This window comes from Lytechinus variegatus, chromosome 7 (genome assembly GCF_018143015.1).
Source record: "Lytechinus variegatus isolate NC3 chromosome 7, Lvar_3.0, whole genome shotgun sequence".
In the NCBI taxonomy this organism is placed as follows: Eukaryota; Metazoa; Echinodermata; class Echinoidea; order Temnopleuroida; family Toxopneustidae; genus Lytechinus; species Lytechinus variegatus.
In genome coordinates this window covers 36,207,598-36,229,930 of record NC_054746.1, presented here as the reverse complement: position 1 = coordinate 36,229,930, position 22,333 = coordinate 36,207,598, and the positions used below count along the sequence as shown (strand labels likewise).

At 38.4% G+C, this 22,333-nt stretch overlaps 1 pseudogene; it reads right to left on the bottom strand.

Moving 5' to 3' along the window:
• Window positions 1-8: 8 nt before the first annotated feature.
• LOC121419150 lies at window positions 9-21,528 on the bottom strand (annotated as a pseudogene).
• Between the last annotated feature and the right edge of the window lie 805 nt (window positions 21,529-22,333).

Genomic DNA, 22,333 nt, shown 5'->3' with positions numbered 1-22,333 from the left:
TTTGTGAGGAGTTTTACATACGATCGACAACCCGAGGGGACAGTTTTCATGGTTTTATGAAAGTTGCCAGCCTTGACGGAATCGTTAAATAGTCTATTTTCTCAGACAGTCAGGAGGCTTCGGTCCTTAAGGTTTTATGCATCATTTAGAAATCTTATGCCCTATAACTGTGCCCATATGAAATCGACAGCGTTACATAAGCTAGCTCTCTTAAGAATCAAGTGAATATCGTGGAATGGTGGATGATCATGATGTTCGGGGTATCGGCTTTATAAGGTAGGAGAGTGCTTTTTTTCTTTCTCGAGATTTTGTTCGTTTTTGTTATCACCTTTGGTGGATGTACTCCTCTTCTTTCTTGCCTCCATCTTTCGCCGGTGAATAATGAAGGTAACAAATCGCTCAGGTGCGAAGTAACGTTGATAAAGAGGCGTAAGCAGCAGCAGGACCCCAGATGTAGCAAATACACCGACGAAAGCAAGTAGGGCGCTCTCATACGAACCTGTTTGATCGATGCTCTGACCTATTATGAGGGGAAGAGAAAGTGTGTGTGAGAGAGAGGAAGGAAGTGCAAGCATCCATAAGCAAATCGGAAAGGGGAGAAAAAACCCCAAAAGAAACACACCATTGAATAGACCACCGCTGCACTGGAAACGATTTTTTTACAGGGGGTGCTGATCGGTATTATTTGACAAAGTACCAACGGGGGGCAGTCTGCCCCCCTGACGAGCCACAACCCATACAAAGGACGTATCCCTGCCCCCCTGACGAACTTGAAAGACCTTTTTTGCCCCCCCCCGACGAGTTTGAAGAACTTTATTGCCCCCCCTGACGAAAATCATAGGTACGCCACGGGGGGGGGGGTTCACTATAAAATAAAATTCATTTTGGTCCAGATAAATTTGACAAGCAAAAAAAAGGGTTTTACTAAAAAAATATAGGTAATTTTGATTATATTGATATATTTCGCCACACCATATACCAGAATTTCAGGGGATGCTGCCTTTGGAGAATAACACACGCAGCACGCCCCGCGGAAAAGGTGCTTCAACATTCCCGCTTCCCATGACCATGCCCCCCCCCCCACAAAAAAGGAGAGTGAATGCACGTAATCAACCGTACTGCTGATACATGTTCTTACTGATTTCTTGGAAATATACAGGCAAGACCCAAAATATTTCGGGGAACGCACATCCACACTTTTCATGATTCCCTTTAACTTTTTAAATAGTAAACAAGTACTCTAAGGCCAATACTAAATCAAAGTAAGGATGACTGCAATGAATGATCCAGATCCAGATGATATCATAATCCTACATGAGTTAGTAAACATAAGCCTATTTGCAATTCTCTTTTCAATTATATTAATTTGAGAATTGATACTACAAAGCATTTATTAAACAATTCTATTAATTATTGAAAAGGTGTTTTGCAATGGAGTTTAATGCAACCCTTGTAGAAATATGACATCATTGACATCTGCATTCACCCGTGCATTCATTAACTGCCGTCATGCATTACATGTACTTGGCACAAATCAAATCTTACATCACTGCAAAGAATATCCAAGCGTGAAGACATCGCATAAAATATGATAGCAAATTATTTGGTAGAAGATACTCTTTCCGGACACATATAATGATTATTATTTTGCTTATATCATATTTTCCCCCTAAATTCGGTATTTTGTGAGGTGTCATTTTTTTTTACTCAAACGGAATAACGAAGAAACAGGTAATTCTGCCAAAACAACTTACAGTGAATCTTCCATGCAAGACTAGGAACAACTCAGGGTGAATCTTCCATGCAAGACTAAGAATAACTAAGAGTGAATCTTCCATGCAAGACTAAGAACATAGACTGAATCTTCCATGCAAGACTAAGAACATAGACTGAATCTTCCATGCAAGACCAATTAGAACAACTCAGGGTGAATCTTCGAAGCAAGACTAATACCCCTTTCATACTGCCCTCTTCATTTTTTACCGGTGAACTTCGCCGGCGAAGTTCTCCGCCTCGCATTCCTCACTTCACCGGCGAAGAAAAAAATGTACCCTTTCGCAATGACATTTCTTCCCCGGCGAAAGTCAACGGACGTTTGCAAAACAAAACGAAAGAAAATTGTATACATTACTTCTTACCTTTTACAAAAAGGTATCGAAAAATTAATTACAACATACTTTGGAACTAGGAGAAAAACAAACAATATCACCTTGTTTTTATATTTTAGCGCATTTTATACATATTAAAAGTGCTTTTAAATAAATATTGTTAGTAAAAAAAATTATGTTCGAGGGTATCTACTTGGCCATAGCATTCAGCTGAGCTTGCAACTTATCGCGCGCGGAATCTCGGTACAGGGGACTTTGGGAGAGAAAAAAATTGACCTCTGACGTCATTAAACGAGGAGAAGTTCACCGGTTTGCTTTCATACTGGCCTTTTCACCGGCGAACTTCGCCGGTGAAAAGTTTCACCGGCGAACTTCACTGGTGAAGTTCTCCTGTGTACCTTTCATACTGGACACTTTCCCCCTCGCTGGCGAACTTCGCCGGTGAAAAGCGCAATATGAAAGGGGTATAAGTAGAACTCAGGGGCAGTATTCGCTTTCTTTTCTAAGTAGAAATTTCTGGATACCAGTTTGAAGTGAATTGAAGAAATCCAGAACAGGTTTAGGAATTCTCTAAAAAGTTATTTGTTATCATAAATTTACATCCACTACCTGTACTCTACAGTATTTATTCCTACTGTACTTAAGATACTTTTTAGAAGTGTTCTTGGCAAGCCATTGCAAGGAGTACATTGCAACTTATATTTCGTTTTGTTTTGGTTCTTCTAACTGTGCATTTGTGTGGGTGGGGCCACGTTCGACTAGCAATTATTGTGCTATTTTCTGGTCACATTTACCGCTGTATGCATGTAACCTCATTATAAATATAAATCAAATGAAATTAAATCAAATCAAGCACAGGATGGGTTATAATAATCTGGTGTTTTTCTCTAAGGTTGTAGCGTTCCCTTGAAAACTTACCAACAAGAGACCCAAGTAGGAATCCGGAGCCGTAGCTGAGGTACAGTACTGCGGATGTTTCCAATGCCTTCTCTTTTCCAAATAGATCAGGGGCAAGACTAAAAATGACCACGTTAGCAATCGCTATGGCTATTCCAACAGCTAAAAGAGTGATTAAAAAACACAAGTTTTGGGAGTTCTCAACTTTATATATTTAAAAATTGTATTGCTTGATTCAAGTGGAGTAATTAGGGAGGCTGATCCCCCATCGGCTCCCCCCCAAAAAAAAAAGAACAGAGGGAAGGGATGGAAAGAGGGTGAAAGGAAAGAAACGTAGTGGGAAAGAAGAAATTGTACATTATTATATTTTATATTATGTTATATTACATAATACATATTTTTTGATAACTTTATGAAACATAATTTGCTCAGGGTCCATGTGTGCAATGTTCGTGGTGCTCGCATTGTCTGTTTAACGAAATATACAATCCTGTTGTAATAAAACATCAAGTTTACAAGTAAATATACACCACACTTCCTCGCACATCGAGTCATGATTGTTTCATGTAGTGACATATTCTTCTTTTTCATGACTACTCATTGCCCCTTTTTAGGTCTGGAGACTGAATATAAAACAATTCCAGTCCGTGCTTACGTTCACATTGCTGGATTGGTGAAATATGTCTGCTCTTCGTGAATTCCTGAAACAGTCCATAAAATTCTCCGTTTTCTGATATTTATATCAACAATTTATGATAATAACAATTTTCAGCTCGCGCTCGCTTCATTTGGTTAGTGGAATGCGTATGGACGTGAATTCCAACAAACAAGCCATAAAATGTCCCTCTTCGGGTCTGACTTTCCAAAATTTTCAGCTCGCGCTTCGCGCTCGCAATATTTGATTAGTGAGATGCGTATGTTAATCATGACTACAATGACTGCAAAACGTGATTCATGTGTTTAGATGTAATTCTAACAAAATCAGCAAGCACTTTCCACTCGCATTAGATGACTATGGTGCATGAGATATGTACATTCTTAAAGGAGTCCTAAAAATATTCCTTAAAATGTCCGTTTGGGGTCAATATATACAAAATTTCAGCTCGCGCTTCCCGCTCGCATTGTTTGATTAGCGAGACAGGTATGTATCATAAATGATTACAAAAATCTGTTTGCTTATAACGTCCCTGTTTTAGATCTGAACATCGAATATTGTCAGCTCGCACTTCGCGCTCGCATTATTTGATCAATAAAATACACATTCTATGTTGGTTTAAGGTCTAACATCCGGAATATATCAGAATGCATCCGGGGTCTCATTCGAATACATTGGAAAAGCTGATTAGTATTTATTTATTTTATTCAGTTCGGTTCATTTCTGATTTATCTTAACAAAATTACACAAATACAAATAAAGAATTTCATACAACCCATTACATATCAATCTCGACATTAACTAATAATTACCCTATACTTGAAAAGCAATCACAGATAAATTTCCCCCAAAAAATGTAGTGAAGAAATGAGAGGAAATTGAGAGGAACTCATCAGGAAAACTCATTTCTCGCTATTAAGCACTGCCTCTGGGGTAACGAATCACATTCATTTGGAAATAAAAAAATAGAATTCATGACATATCATTTACCTATTGCGATGCACATTAGAGGTATGACACTCGTTACAAACATAAACGAGATTAGGGCGATGATACAGATGAGATTAGAGATGACCTGTAGGTAGATTCTCGGGAATGGTACATACTCTCCAATCACGACCAACAAAACTTTACCCACAAGACTAGACAAGGCCATGAAAGACACAAACTGCACTCCTATCTGTTCATCAAACCCAACAGACATCAAATAACTGATCTGCAAGTAAAAATGAAATTTCGAAATTCAAGCATGAATTTGTGAATTTGAAATGATAACTCGGTCACCTGCGTGAATGGTATATATCCGTCTCTTAGGTGATAAACTTCGAATTCGACATAATTCACCTTCAACCAGAAAGTGGAGAATAGAATCTTTTGAAATATTCATTGATAGATATTTACTAATCTTCGTCATTATTTGGATCAATATCCAAACGCTTATGGCATAATTACACATGAAATCAAAAGACCAGATGGAAATAAAATCACTTTATAACGTATAGCTGAATAAAATAAATGAATATTATTAAGTTCGCCTTACCACATTGACATAAAAGAAACAACTTCCTATTCCAGTTAGGATATATGAAAGAGAGGCCATCCATAGGTCAGGGAAGGTCAAAGCCTTTCCAATCCTCCAAAGCATACTCCGATCCTGGTCTTTGGTTAACTCTGATAGAGTATTTATGCCATCATTATCTTTCACTGTGAAAGGAGACATTTCATTCTCATCACAGTCATCATTACAATCGACCATCGATGTCACGGTGTAATCATTCCGTTGCTCGGTCATCTTATCCCGTGTAGTCAGGGTGTTCCTATTCGAAGAGTTGATTGCGGGGATAATTTTCACTGCCTTGGGTGTGGTAGAAGCAGTTCGAGACAAAGCATTCCTATCCAACTCTGGGTTTTCTTCACTATCTTCAGAATTCTTCGAACCACGACCGGACGTTTGTTGATCGGTCAGGAAACATCTCTCAACTCCATCGTCGTGGAGTCTTTCCTCTGTTCTACGAACTTCGACGTCGGTCGCCAATTCTCTGCTGTCTACTTGACATGCGTCACTTGCCTTGTCCGGAGAATTGACATTTTCATCTCTAGATTTTTCATGTAATAGTGGTTTATCACTGGAAGAATCACCCGTTGGTTCGAGTTTCATAAATGTGTTATTATTTTCTTTCTTACTAGGGGGATGTTTGGGGACACGATTCTTAGTGTGACTCTCCAACCAAACCTTGTTATGAGGAGAGCCATAATTTGCGAGAAGACCAGCATTCCTGTAAAAATAAAGAGACATGGCTTTAAGTAATTTTTAACAGATAAGTGTTCACCATAAAGATGTATATATATATCTCTATATATTTGTTCACATTGACTTCGTAGGTTAAACAGGATCGATAGCGTAAGGAGCGTAATATTGAGGGGCATAGGGGAAATTTATAAAAAGCTGTAAATTGACTCTTTTCACATATTTTTTTTTTGGGGGGTGGGGGTCCATGGCCACAAGCCTCCCCTATAAGCCAGTGAATAGAATCATGTTCCATCGAAAGAAAGTACCTAACGAGTAATTTGAGTCGTTTTTTTTTTAATGTTTCGGTTCAAAATGACAAAATCACATTTGGTTTAAGTGTAAATACTATTGAAAGCTATTATCATTTATTTGTGCTAACATTGATATAATTACTGGTAGTGTTGATATACGTTGATTTCCAATGTTCTTCATTTTGCTTTGGCTATAACCGATGGCTATTATTAAAGGCAGTTAAATAATGAATACTAGTATATTTTAAATGTGTACTTTAACAACAATATAATCAAAATGTGAAATACGAATTGACATTACCATTAATTTTCCTGAAGTAAAGGGTTTCATGGCCTACGAAAGGTATACCGAATTGGAGTGTGATATAGGGGGCGCTGAATTGACATTCTACCTAGCATGCCTAGGGGCGCCGAATTGTTTGATATAGGGTGCACTGAATTAATGCTCTACCATGTCTACCTAGGGGTGCCGAATTGAAGATCGACATAGGGGCGCCGAATTGGAGTTTGATATAGGGGCGCCGATTTGATGTTCGACATGGGAAGGGGGAGGCGATGTGATGTTCGACCTAGGGGCGCCGAATAGGAGCACCAATTTGATTTTTTTCCTGAGGTGCTAAATTCATGTTTAACCTAGGGAGGGGGGGGCGCCAAATTCATATTCGACCTTTGGGGTGAATTTGATGTTTGTCCTGGGGCGCCAATTTCATGTTCAACCTAGGGAGAGGGTACCAAATTCATATTTGACCTTTGGGGCGCCAATATGATGTTTGACCGGGAGTGGGCGCAAAATTAATGTTTCACATGAGTTTGGCGCTCGCATCAAATGCAAAGATAGATGCCGTTCCTGTTCATGATTACCAAAAGTTCTCAGAACGTCTAAATTTTAGGTCAGAGTATAAAAAAAAATCATCTCGCTCTTCGTGTTCGCATCAATTGTTTAGTAAGGTGACGATCGATCCTGTTCATGGTTAGATAAGTACTGAGAATGTCCAACTTTGGGTAGAAATATAAAAAAGAAACCAGCTCGCGTTTCTCGCTCGCATAAAATACGCATCTTCTTCATGATTACCAAAAGTGCTTAATCGATTTTTGTCAAAATTTTAGGTCAGACTATTACATTTTTTTCAGCTAGCGCTTCATGCTCACACAATTCTTTAAATAGATACCTATCCTGTTCATGGGCAAAATCTGCTTAGAATGTCCAGTTTTGTGTCGGAATATCAAAAATTTTAAGCTCGCGCTTCGCTATCGCAGGGAATTATTTGTTAGATACCCATTCTGTTCATGATCACCAATAGTGCTTAGAATGTCAAAAATTTAGGTCAGAATATCAAAAATTATAAAGATACCCATCCTGTTCATGGTTGCAACTTTAAGAACGACTGGTGATCCTTTGTTTTTAGAGCGTAAGAAAAGTTCACCAGTCGTTCTTACAGTCTAACTTACGAACAGCTTTATGAAACACCCACCTGGTCGCATGTATTCTTTTTAAAAAGTGGTATGACACCATATTCATGGATATATTTTTTTTCATGAACGCATTAAAAAAAGAGGTCTTCGATTGCCATTTTTCACGTTATTATTAAATGAGATAATTCAACAAGCATTTAAGGCACCTTTTGCCTGGCGGGAGGGGGGGGGGGCGCCATTTTCCAAATTTTCACAGAAGCGCCAAAATTAGGTCGGGCCCCGTGGTGCAAAATACTGGATACGCGTATGCAATGGACTAACAGTCCTGTACATTTTATCAAATAAGGTCAAATTCCACACACATTTATTTTCCCCGCACCGTAAAGTTTTCATGGTCACAGTGATGGGGGATGACATTGATATCATGTGTTTGATATTACACATTTTATTGTACAATAAAGGAAATGTTTGTTTTGTGAAGTAAAAAGTCTAAATTTGACACCTATGGGTTTATACATACCTGCTGTAGAACCTGTAGAGGCTAATGCCACAGCTGTAATTGTATTCCTCTCAGGAAAATACAAGACTATCAGATCAAAAGCACAAACTGTGAAAAGCCCTGCTCCTATTCCATTCATAACACCAAAAGTTCCAAACATTGGTAGGAGACGAGGCAAAAATGACGTCACTAAAACGCCCGCCGAAGTCGAAACAACGCCAGCGATTGAAACCGATCTATAGCCGAATCTTTCCGAAGCTAGTTTGATGAACGGGGCGACAATGAGGGAGATACCGAGAGGTAGAGAGCCAATCCAACCTTAAAAAGATGATATATCAGACCTTAGTCAACATAAAAGTGATTGAGTTATTTGACGTTTAACATTCAATAAAAGGTTAATGTAATTAATGTTGGACTATCGCAGTGACTCCCCGAATCGAATTGGAAGAGATAAAAGTTTAAAAACAAATTCAATTGGAGCAAAGGGGCAATTGTTCCAGGTGTCACTTGAAGAGGGCAAAGAAATCAATGGTGATGCAAACAAAAATAAATTAAATAGGAAATTTATAATGATGATAATATTAATACAATATTTATCGAGGTTACGCCACTTCAGTTCCTAAAAGTGTTTTATAAGCTGGCTCAGATTAATATCCCACTGGCTATAGATGCGCTGCCTAAAGACGCTCAAGCATTAGAGGAATTTCGAGGAATATCCAATAACCTCACCAGGGGAACGTTTCATCAACATTTTCGTCTGACAAGTTGTCGGATTTGACATCTTTCCTTGATTCTGATTGGATGATAGTCACTGTTACTATGTTAACTGTCGAAACAGTGCTTGTCGGATAAAAAGTCCGACAAGCCCTTTCATGAAATGCTCCCCTGGGTTAAGTGCAGCACAATGTGGGTAAACGTCCCTAAGATTGAAAGACGAGAGTCATAACCACTATACCACCACGCCCCAATATTGAATTTAGATTTAAAAAAAAAGATATCATTGCAACCCCATTCACATTGAAACATGTTTGTTTTCAATCTTTGTATTTTCATCATAATTTATAATTTCTTCACCATTATAGTCCGCTAAATACCTAAGTGCCACTCGGCCATTTCGTGTTTCAATGGATACAATCCACGGGGTAAATTATTTGACTGAAAACAGATCTGTATTTTTTTTCCGATAGAATTAATTAGTTTTAAATGAAAGTTTTCAAACCAAGCTTAACCGTTAAAAAATGTTAACAGTTGCAATTGTAACGTGATCAGACAACAAAATCTAACATGCATCAGATTTGTCAAACATCTGTATCACAAATCCGCCAAAAAATTACATTAGATACTTTTAAAATGTAAAATTATGTATTTACAGCTCATTCATGCAAGAACTAGGAATCACTCACATTTTCAAGTAGAAATTAATTGATGAGTGTAGAAAAATAGAAATAGAACTACGCATTGTTTTGATAAGAACAATTAAAGCTCTTATGAGAAAAAAGGTTGAGTTACCTTTCATAGATTGTTGTACAACAAATTCCATTTTTCCCTTCTGCCGTACAACTATTGTTTAGTTTCAATATCTATAGTTTTATACATTGCCTCATGCAGAACCCACAAGAAAATATACGAATAGGCCGATACCCCACCCATATTTGCGTAGCTGCTTTGTTCTCTTCCTTCATGTTAAATTACTTTGTTAATTCAGGGGAGGGGTGGATAGGGGCAATTTCATCGTAAACAAAATGCCCAGATACGCCACTGTATGTTCCCTCCCATCGCGTAATATGTGTCAAGTGTTATTGACTGGTTTAAAGTTCAAGCCACCGAAGTCAGATAATTTTTAAGAGTGCAGGCCACCATGGAGACTCATAAACAAAATATATTTTTTTCCTGAAAGTGGCTACAAAATCGATTTGACATAACAAGAACAAAATTGATAATGAAATGATTCAAGATAATTGTATCCTATATCTAAATGCTACTGACATATTTTTTTTTTAATCAACACATGCACACACAATTATTTGCGAGTAACGCATGGACCATTTTAATCAATTTGATTTAAGACAAAAAGAGCAATGTAAATTAACAAAAACAAAACAACCTCTTGCTCTATATATGGCATAAAGTTTATGGTGGGAATCGAACCACGGACTTCATGTGTGCAGTCACTCGACTACGGGATCGCCACATGACAATGTCGCATCAATGTGGAATCGTCGTGGTGTAGTGGTTCTAACTCTCGCCATGTAATCAAATGGATTGTTCAGAGGCCACCATGGCCTAGCGTTCTTTGGCAAGGCGTCAGTCCACACTTTGCCACTCTCCACCCATGTTTCAAATGGGTATAGCCGTTAGGATGCGAAAGCCTACGTAGTAAGCCTAGCAAGTGTGTCTTTGCTCTCTTGTTGGAATGCTCCCCAGGGAGAGGAGAAAGGGTACAAATTGTATGCGGACATATTCCGGTCGGAAAAAAATACAAAAAAAAGGGGGGGGGGGTTTCGCTCCCAAATGAAGGAGATTTGGTCAAGTATATAGGCCTACACTTAAACATTCCAATCTTGCTTGTAACACTATAAGTAGCACCCGCAGAAAAATCCTGTATTTTAGCTTTATTTTAAAATAACGTCAAGCGTTGATGGAGAAAGTAAAATGTTAAATATTTGAATTGAATTGAAAAGGTTTTATTGATATTGCACTTAGCAGCCAAGAGGCTGAATTGTCTAAGCCCTACACTTTTTTACATACGGTATTTACATTCCATAATATTCGACTGGTTAAAAACACGACATGAAATAATACAGTATATATTGCAATTGTGAACATGCGTACCGAAAATGAAAAGGTTAACTTAAAAAGTATAAATTGAAAAGTAGTGGTGATGGAAGGATGCATTTTTAAAGAAAAAAAAGAGCAAAAAAGATTTAAGCAGTTGACATGCAGGAAGGAGTTCGGGGACGAACGAACAGGATGAGCGAGCAGTTAAATTCAATGCACAGCTTCAATCAGGGATCCTCAAACACACCATACAACATATCATTCAACTATTGTTCAAAGGAATTAATTATTCAAATCTATTGCTCCGGTGGAACAAGGAAAGGCAGGATCGGCTAACATAAACCGGATCGAACTATGTGCATACGCCGATGAACAATCACTTTCAAAACACGCTCACATTCATACCATACATTCATACCACACCCACATTCGTACCATACTCACATTCATACCATACTCACATTCATACCATACTCACTTTCATACCATACTCACATTCTTACCACACTCACATTCATACCATACTCACATTCATACCATACTCACATTCATACCATACTCACATTCATACCATACTCACATTCATACCATACTCACATTCATACCATACTCACATTCATACCATACTCACATTCTTACCACATTCACATTCATATCATACTCACATTCTTAACACATTCACATTCATGCCATACTCACATTCATACCACATTCACATTCGTACCATACTCACATTCATACCATACTCACATTCTTACCACACTCACATTCATACCATACATTCATACCACACCCACATTCGTACCATACTCACATTCATACCATACTCACATTCATACCATACTCACTTTCATACCATACTCACAATCTTACCACACTCACATTCATACCATACTCACATTCATACCATACTCACATTCATACCATACTCACATTCTTACCACATTCACATTCTTATCATACTCACATTCTTACCACATTCACATTCATGCCATACTCACATTCATACCACATTCACATTCATACCACACTCACATTCATACCATACTCACATTCATACCATACTCACTTTCATACCATACTCACAATCTTACCACACTCACATTCATACCATACTCACATTCATACCACATTCACATTCATATCATACTCACATTCTTACCACACTCACATTCATACCACACTCACATTCATACCATACTCACATTCATACCACACTCACATTCATACCATAGTCACTTTCATACCATACTCACATTCTTACCATACTCACATTCATACCATACTCACATTCATACCATACTCACTTTCATACCATACTCACATTCATACCACACTCACATTCATACCATACTCACATTCATACCACACTCACATTCATACCATAGTCACTTTCATACCATACTCACATTCTTACCATACTCACATTCATACCATACTCACATTCATACCATACTCACATTCATACCATACTCACATTCATACCACACTCACATTCATACCATACTCACATTCATACCACACTCACATTCATACCATAGTCACATTCATACCATACTCACATTCTTACCACACTCACATTCATACCATACTCACATTCATACCACACTCACATTCTTACCATACTCACATTCATACCATACTCACATTCTTACCACACTCACATTCATACCATACTCACATTCTTACCACACTCACATTCATACCATACTCACATTCATACCATACTCACATTCATACCACACTCACATTCATACCATACTCACATCAATACCATTCTCACATTCATACCATACTCACATTCATACCATACTCACATTCATACCAGCTCGGTGTAATTATGGAAGAGGTAAAAATGGCAGAAGTAAAAATGGCAGAGGTAAAAATGCATGGCAGAGGTAAAAATGGCAGTGGTAAAAATGGCAGAGGTAATAATGGCAGAGGTCAAAAGGCAGGGGTTATAATGGGAGAGGTAAAAATGACAGCTCTAGGTGAAATAAGGCCAGCCTTAAACCCCCGTGCAACGAATTGTCAAAAAGCCCCCGCATCTACCTATTAAATTAGAAGTGCATTTCGCGGTTAGGCATTTCATCATGTCACTAGCAGCATTTTACCCGTGGCAGCACAGGGGGTAGGAGTCATTTTTCTTTATCAAAGTGTGTGTGGGGGGGAGGGGGAGGGGTGACATTCTTGTATGTACAGCTAGACTGCCTGTTCACGCTGAAAGCCAAGCAGTTTATTGATGAAATATATTTAGACAACTGATTCATAGCAGACTTCTCTTTCAATATAGATAGGAGGTTCAATTAAGTTAAGCATCTTGGGTTGAACTGGAGGAAGAACTTCAATAATCATTACAGAGTGAAATCCAAATCTAACTATAAAATGGAAAAATGTATTAGAACACGGTGTATTCAGTAAGCAGTCAAGAGGGAATTATTGTGATATAGAAATGTTATGATTACATGTATCGGGTCAGAAATAAATATGTAAGTACATTGCACATGTACCTTACAATGTACATTAGACTGCGGTTGTTTGTACTTTTTAAATTAAAGATTGCTCAATCATATATAAGTATGGCAGGAAGTCGAAAAGAAGTGAGAGTGAGAGAAAGGGGGGGGTGATAAAATGAGTGAGACAGAAACAGTGGTGGGAAAAACGAGTCAGACAGACGGTGAGGAAAATGAGAGACAGAGCATGGGGAAAATGGGAGACAGAGGGGAAAATGAATGACAGAGAGACAGAGGGAGAAAATGAAAGAGACCCACACGGGGAAAATGAATGAGATAGACAGACAGTGGGAAAAATGAATGAGAGAGACAGAGAGTGGGGAAAATGAGAGAGACAGTTGGGAAAATGAATGTGAGAGACAGTCTGTGGGAAAATCAGAGAGAGATGAAGAGAGAGATAGAGAAATTAAAGAATACAAAAGAGCGAGATAGAGAGAGAGAGAGAGAAAAGGTTTTAGATGTGAAGGAGCTAAAATATCACTGCACACAATAAGCTCATTTGTGTAGTGTTACCACTTGGCATTTAGCATCAGGAATTAAAAGAAGGAAATTAAGCACTGAAATCATTAAATTGGCAACACATATCTGTAAAATCATTTTACCAATGCTTGTTTATTACGATCACACTACATTAGTATTTTGTTAATCACACAGAAATAAAGTTTAACATATGAATTGGCGAACATAATACTAAATATAATTCATTTATATTTGTAAATGAATTTTAGAGACATTAATTTTGTTGAATGTGTGTAGCAAAGAAAGAAAATGACAGTGTTACCAATGTTCCGAAGAAAATATGATCAAATTTGTCCTTAAATAAAAGGGTTGATAGCAAATCTATTAAGAAATTTTAATTTGGGGTTTTGGAACTTAGCACTGAGTTTATTATCAGACTCAACCAAACAACTTCATCACATGTTGGAATTTAGATTTACTGCGGCATCAATCATTCAATATAAATATTATGTCTTACGTCAAAATACTAACCATGCACTGAACTGTGGGCAACAGAGCACTGGCACAGCTTGGCCTTGGAGCATTGAGTAGCAGGTAGCTGAATCTGTTAAAATACAGGATTAAATATAAAGGATGTTTTAATGAAACTGGATAGGTAGGTCATTGGATTGACCTAATTATCAAGAAAAGGTAACCTTCTCGAAGATTCATCATGAAGGTTTTATCTCCCGATTTCACTGATGTTGACATAGATTCTAGGCCTATATTTTCACTTCATTCTCACCTGATCAGCAAGCAGGTGACAGTGAAGTGAGAATATTGTTTGTATCTCAAAGAAATCGGGAGATAAAACCTTTGTGATGTAGTTTTGCAACATGTAGGCCTACCGTCGCAAGAAATACACATCGCTTGTGAGTTGTGTTACGCGTTTGCTATTACTGCTGCTGCATAGAGTACAAGTGCAAGGGCTTATGCCGAAAGGGTGGGTGTTGTCGCGTTAGGGGGTGTTGACACTAACGCCAAGATTCGTCCAAAGCCTCCCCCCGCCCCGGTTTGGCCGAAAGGGTATGTTGGGAGCGTAAGGGCGCGTCAGTGTCGACAACGCCCCCAAATGGCACAACCGGGGGGCTTTTCCCGAACCTTCGCGTTCAGTACACTCAGCGGCTAATTGTGAAGGCGTACAGCCTAGTACAGTACGGCCGGACGGCTAGCCAGGGCGGCAGGGCGATGGCACGATCCGCTCATCGCTGCAGAAGCATGTCTGAACAGAAAGAAGCTTATTATGAATCGTTGAAATGTCTTAAGAATATTTTCAAGCAAGTACTTGCATCACTCTTTCTTGAAAAATGCATGATTCTGAGGAAGAGGAACTCAATTTCGTCGTATCACCGTTTCGACATTACCGTCACCAGTGACAATGTAGCGCGGCGTGCGTTCGGGCATTGCGCAATACCAGGGGATATATACTTAAAGAAAAGACCACGACATGGCTGCAATGCACAAATAGCTCAATTGGTTGAGAGCGGCGCCTCGAAACCGGTGGTTGCAGGTTCGAACCCTCTCACTTCGACTGATGATTTTGTTTTTTATTTTTATTTATTATTATAATTCATTATTATTATTATTGTCATTATTTTATATTATGTTGATGATGAAGATTATGATGATGATAATCATCTGTGATATTTTATTATTATAATGATCATTATTATCACCGTTCTTATCTTTATTACTATTATTATTGTTGTAATTATTATTATTATTGTTAGTATTATTATTATTATCATTATTATTATTATTATTAAAAACTAAATAAAACGCACCCTTTCGGCACTCCGGGGGGGGGGGCTTTGGATGAATGGATGCGTTCCAGTGAACGCGACGTGACGTAACGCTCCAAGCGCACCCTTTCGGCCAAGCCGGGGGGGGGGCTTTGGACGAATCTTCGCGTTAATGTCAACACACCCTAACGCGACATCACCCACCCTTTCGGCATAAGCCAAGTGCAATTGACGCGTGTAGCGGTATCCTCAGTGGGGCCTAGTAGGTAAGCACTATAAAGGTACCAATCCTGCAGACGCAAGCTACCCTAATATCCTAACCCTAACCATAACCCTAACCCTAATCTTAAGAATATTTATGAGCTTGCGTCTGCAGGATTGGTACCTATTTAGTGCTTACCGGCCTAGTATTGGATATAACCACACGCGTGTGGCCACATGTTTCGGCACTGGCTGTATACACTGCCTATAACTTAAAAACTTTTTTACCACTTATGACCAGCATTTGATAGTAGCCTAGGCCTAGGGCTAGGCTATAGATTTCTAGATCTTGAGCCTTTTAAGTAACAAATTTATCATACGTTAGAATGACAGAATGGGGCTTTACTGCAGAATCATTCACAATAAAAGAAATAAATAGGTTTGTCAGAAAGTCGTACTCACCGGTACGGTAACCACTGAGGACATCGGCCGATTACGGTATGTTGTTTACGTTTCAGCAGCGCGCACTCATGCATAATATGCATGCAGTCAGCGCATGAGTAAGTACCATAGAGTTAACTCTATGTTAAGTACATACCGTACCATACCCGGTCGACAGTCGGCAGGATGGCATGCATGCTTTGTATTTCGCCGCCCGAGAGAGGTAAAAGCATGAAAGGGACTGGGAACTTCGAAGCTATACTCAGGGCTTTGCTCGCATACATTCGTAATTCCGAAGCTTCGTAATTCCGAAGGTTCGGTTATTCCGAAGGTTCGTATTTCCGAAGGTTCGTCAATCCGAAAACGAAATAAGGTTCGTAATTCCGAAGGTTCGTTAATCCGAAAACGAAATAGGGTTCGTAATTCCGAAGGTTCGTTAATCCGAAAACAAAATGAGGTTCGTAATTCCGAAGGTTCGTCAATCCGAAAACGAAATAAGGTTCGTTAATCCGAAAACGAAATAAGGTTCGTAATTCCGAAGGTTCGTTTATCCGAAAACGAAATAAGGTTCGTTAATCCGAAAATTAAATAAGGTTCGTAATTCCGAAAATGAAAAATTATTTATTTTGGTAACAAAAACGGTGTTGTCATTACAAGATTACACGATATTATGCAATGACGATCGATGATACATGCATGTGTTGTGACCAAAAGCATGTATTTCATTAAGAATAGGCGCCCTGATCAAGCATAGGCTAATTTCGATTTTATCTGAGCAATTGCTGCCTAAGCAAATGGTTTAAAGATGCAGGGGCCGTGCAGGGGATCAAGTGTGTTGGTCGCGTGCGAGTAACCTCTAGATAATAGGATTTGTATTGGAGGGGATGTCATTTTTAATAACAGCTTCTGCTGGTAATAAAAAATAATACTATAATAATGATCCTTGTGAGATGTTGAAAGCGCGAATCGCAAGCTCAAACTAGTAGACATTTCATGTAACAAGACGTGAACTTAAACATTCTGAGCAGTTTTTTAATCGTGAGAAAGACGGTATCTTTCTGAAGAATTAACTCGAGGGCGAGCTGTAATTTGTTTATATAGTGACCTAAGTAATCTTTTACGGACTGCATTTAGTGACTCATGAATAGAATATATATCTCACGAACTAAATCATGAGAGCGCGAACCGCAAGCTTAAAATTTGTGATATTCCACCTGAAAACTGGACATTTTATAATGAGTTCCTCAATAAACAATACTTGATGCGAGCGAGAAACGTGAGCCAAAATTTTCCGATTTTCAACCTGAAAACTGGACATTCTAAGCATTCTTGTTAAAAAAAATAATAGCTGGGAGAAGAGTTTTCCGAACTGAATTAAGTGGCTTCGCTGGGTAAATAATATCTATATCATTATTATCATTCTAGGCCTACATGAAATTTCCAAAAGTTTGAGCACGTGATTCGCTCGCAACATCTCACAAGGATGCCCTTTTAACAGTAATTGACCAAAAATGCGAATTTTACATCTGCAGATTTGATTTCTTTCCCCCCCCCCCAAGCGCTTGCTCGCTACGCTCGCAGTAATGAAACGTAAATATATAATTTATCAATCAGTGATCACTTAAATTTTTTTGCTCAATTCAATTACTACAAAACACACAACCTCTTTACACAGATGATATAATCTCATGGTGAAAATATACGTTTGCACCAAACTGCCCCTATTGGTCCCTTTTTTTGGCTTTGCCCCCCCCCCAAGGAATTATATTCCGCCGCCACTGGTTGAAACACGCATCGTCTTCATGGCTAACTGCAAAAAATTCTTTAAATGTCCCCTTTAGATCAGGTCAGAGCTTATATATTTAAAATTTCTGTTTGCGACCTTGCTCGCAGTTATTATCTAAAGTTAGTTACATAGGCATTTCTTTTTGAAGATCACAAACATATTGCCTATCATATTAAAAAAATATATAGCTCGCGCTCGCATTATCTAAAAAGGGTTTATCATGTTATTACATATTTACTTTATTATATAAGTATAAAGCTAATTATTGACTGTTAGGAACTACCCTTTCAAAGAAACAAACAAAAATCAACTTTAAGCTGCCGATCGAGGAAAATGTGGCTGAAAAAATATTGCCCCCCCCCCATTTGACGAAAGTTGGATCCGCCGGGAGGGAGGCAGGGGGCACTTGCACCCCAAAATGAAATAAAAAACAGGGAAATGAATATTTTCCAAAATGAGAAAGTTCCTTTTTCAAAAATAAATATGCGGTTTTTTGTGTTTTTTCGAAATAAAATACTCTTTTTAAAGTATACAAGTTAAGTTTTCAGGCTGGAATATAGCAAATTTTCAGCTTGCGCTTCGCACTCTCATTCGATTGGTGAAATATGCATCCTAAAGAGGTCACTAAATGCTTTCTTTAACTGGTTCCTTTTCTGGTCAGTATGTTTAAGCTGCGTTTTGCACTCGTGTTAATTTTTTTAGTTAGATGCACATCTTTTTAATGACAGCAGAAATCTGCTCGGATTTTTAAAAACTTATTTTCATTTTTTTATTGAAATACCCTAAAGTTTTAGCTTGTGGTTCACGCTCGCAACACCTCGCAATTATGCCATTTTAAGAATAATTGACCCCCAAAACGTTTTACAACTTCACCTTTGAATTTATTTTACCAAGCCGCTCGCTCATTACACCTTCTCCCGAAAAATAAAGCCTAAATATACGTTTTGCCATAATAAGAAATCACTTCAAAAGAGGTTTTTCTCTACTTAATCACTATCAAACACAATGACTTCAAGTAGATGATAATCTTAAGGGGAAAATATCACCAAAGTGTCCATTTTGACGTATGAGTTTCATTTTTTGGCTTTACCCCCCAAACGAAAATTCGTTCGGCCGCCCTTGCCTTCCCATCCTCATAACAATATTGAACGGCAACAGTGTCCCCCGCCCCCTCCCCCTTGCCTCTGCTTTCCCGGTTTTCATTTTTCGGATAACGAACCTTATTTTGTTTTCGGATTAACGAACCTTATTTCGTTTTCGGATTAACGAACCTTATTTCATTTTCGGATTAACGAACCTTATTTCGTTTTCGGATTAACGAACCTTATTTCGTTTTCGGATTAACGAACCTTCGGAAAAACGAACCTTATTTTGTTTTCGGATTAACGAACCTTCGGAACACCGAACCTTATTTCGTTTTCGGATTAACGAACCTTCGGAACAACGAACCTTATTTCGTTTTCGGATTAACGAACCTTCGGAACAACGAACCTTATTTCGTTTTCGGAATATCGAACCTTCGGAACAACGAACCTTATTTCGTTTTCGGATTATCGAACCTTCGGAATAACGAACTGTCGGAATAACGCCACAAATGTTCGGATTAACGAACCCTTTTTCGTTTTCGGATTAACGAACATCGAGGTATAGGCAATTTACGTGTTTCGGAAATACGAACCTTCGGAATAAAGAACTTTCGGAATTACGAAGCTTCGGAATTACGAAGTGTAACCGCGAAAAGGAATGCCAAAAAGTTACGAATTGTAAAAAAAACTTTAAATAATGCGACCAAATTACCACAAACAACCCCCCTCATGACAATCTGTGAACAATTTAACCATGTTTAGAAAAAAAATTCCAGCTCGATTGAGTGGAAAACCACGGAGAAAAGCTGCGTCAAACAAACGGAAGGACACACAAGATTAGCCAAATTATAGTAAGGATTATGTCTTCATCGGCCTAACAATGGTACTTATGAATTAGTTGGAGGTGTACCGTGAAGGCTTTTTAAAAAGAAATCAAACGACAGATATTTTTTTTCATTCAATTTATCAGGAGCAAAATGAAACTGCACTATTCTCATTCATAATTTTATAACATTCCTTTTTGTCTGGCTGTTTTTTTTACATCTAAAGTTTTGGGAGGTTACCGATGCAAAAAGGAGGAAGAGTATACTTAAGCGAGGTAGAGAGACAGAGAGGGTTAGGGGGCGGAGGAAAACATAGAGAACATAACGGGGAAAGCTTAGACGTTGAAATTGTCACGAATGATCGTGTATTATGTCCTTATTTGTAATGTCGTCTGTACTATTCTTTTTAAATATTTGAATGACAATAAGCATGCGTTCACAGGCTTGGCACTGAATATGTAACTGATTATGAAAATCAATAATAATCTTGTTTTGACTGGTACAAAACCGTCAATTTGGGGTCGATCGAGGGGGACCATCTGGTTCAGATTCTTTGCATAAAAGAAAGACCCTGAACCTTTACGCCTTGCCTGTCATAACCCTTGGAAGCGGAAGTGCTGTTGGGTATTTTGTACACCATAAGCAGACCCTCTAATTAGCTTGGTATGCTAAAATATAGAGATTTGATAAAATCTGTTATTTTTCAGACAGAAGAAAAAACATTGTTTATTATCTAATTGTTATTATTTTTGTTGTAATTCTTTTTCTGACCCAAAATAACTTCATTTAGTTGAAATATTTTATGTGTCATTTTCCCCCTTAACCATGTTAACCAAATCCCCTTTGATTTTGAAGTGAAAACTTTTTTTTCGGCTTTTAACAAACCAGCCCCCCATATCTCTTTCAATTTTGCCTATGCCATCTTTACCTTCGCCATTTTCAGCTCCGCTATTTTTACACTGTTAGAGAATATGGATTAAAAAGGCATGGGGGGGGATGAGTGCTCGTACCCCCCCCCCCCAAGACTCATCCAAATGCCCACCACCACATGCAGAAATTCTGAGAAAAAAGTAAAAGGTAAAATATGGTGAAATATAATCACTCGCTCGCAACTTTTCAGCAATTTTGACTTATACACCCCTTTTACCCCTCAAAACTGCGCCACTGGCCCCTGGATTGACACCCATAGTTCAACATTAATAGCTTTATCATGATTACTTCAGTTAATGTTACCTGTTAATGTGGCGCTGCTTTCGAATTCTTCCTGAAATGCGACAAACAGTAGGTTGTAGTTAAACAAGAGTCCATTCAGCAAGAAATTATAAAGCATAGTTGCAACAACCACCACACATCCCCATTTGTTCAGTATACATTCTCGTACAGAGGGATGAGCTGTTGATGAGACAGGTAGGTTATACTTTGTGGAGCCAGACATCTTCAATCCGTACTTTCATCAATATAACTACGCAACGAGATCAATCTCAAACTGACAGATCAACATGATTAAGTGTGTACCCACGTCCTTGCATTTTTTTAGGTTATAGCACTGGCGTGGCCTATATATAAATAGTGGTAGTAAAATACGAGCTGTGATTGGCTGGATTGGTACCACGTGACCTCCCTTCAAAAAGTTATATTGTACATATGTACAATATAACTTTCGATTTTTGGATGGCTAAACCCGTGTTAAATGAATGGGGAGAATATCGATTAATTTGTTTTCAATCGATATATTTGTATATCGATTTCCCAAAGTAGCATTTTTATAATTTCCGATCGCAGATAGAAATACAAATTTACGTGGTTTAACCCCTTACAGCAGACGACAAATTTTGAGTATCGATAGCTATCATGCCTATCGTAGGTGAAAATTATCGGACACTTTTTCTGTCATTTCTTCACCGGCGAACAATTTCGCGAAGAACTGCAAAATGGATAATAATTTCCGATTTCCTTCCCTTACGGAAGAGGATCTTGCTTCCATTGTGGATGACAAGGATTCCACGCGGACAAAAGGAGTAATAAGCTACTCTTTGAACATCGTGAGGTCGTATTGTAGGCAGAAAGAAGTGGATTTTGCAGTACTAACTGAGCGATGCAGTGCCCCAGAACTGAACGATTTTCTACGGTCTTTCTACGCCGAGCTCCGCCAAGGTAACGGGGAGTCTTATGCGAAGAGGTCGATGATCACTCTTCGGTACGGTTTGCAGCGTCACTTTTTGAAGCACCGTCAATTCGATATCTGTAAAGATGCTGCATTCGATGGATGTAACGAAATGTTCAAAGCCATACTCCACAAATTGAAGGCTGAGGGAAAAGGTGCAATTCGACATAAGGACCCGGTTACACCTG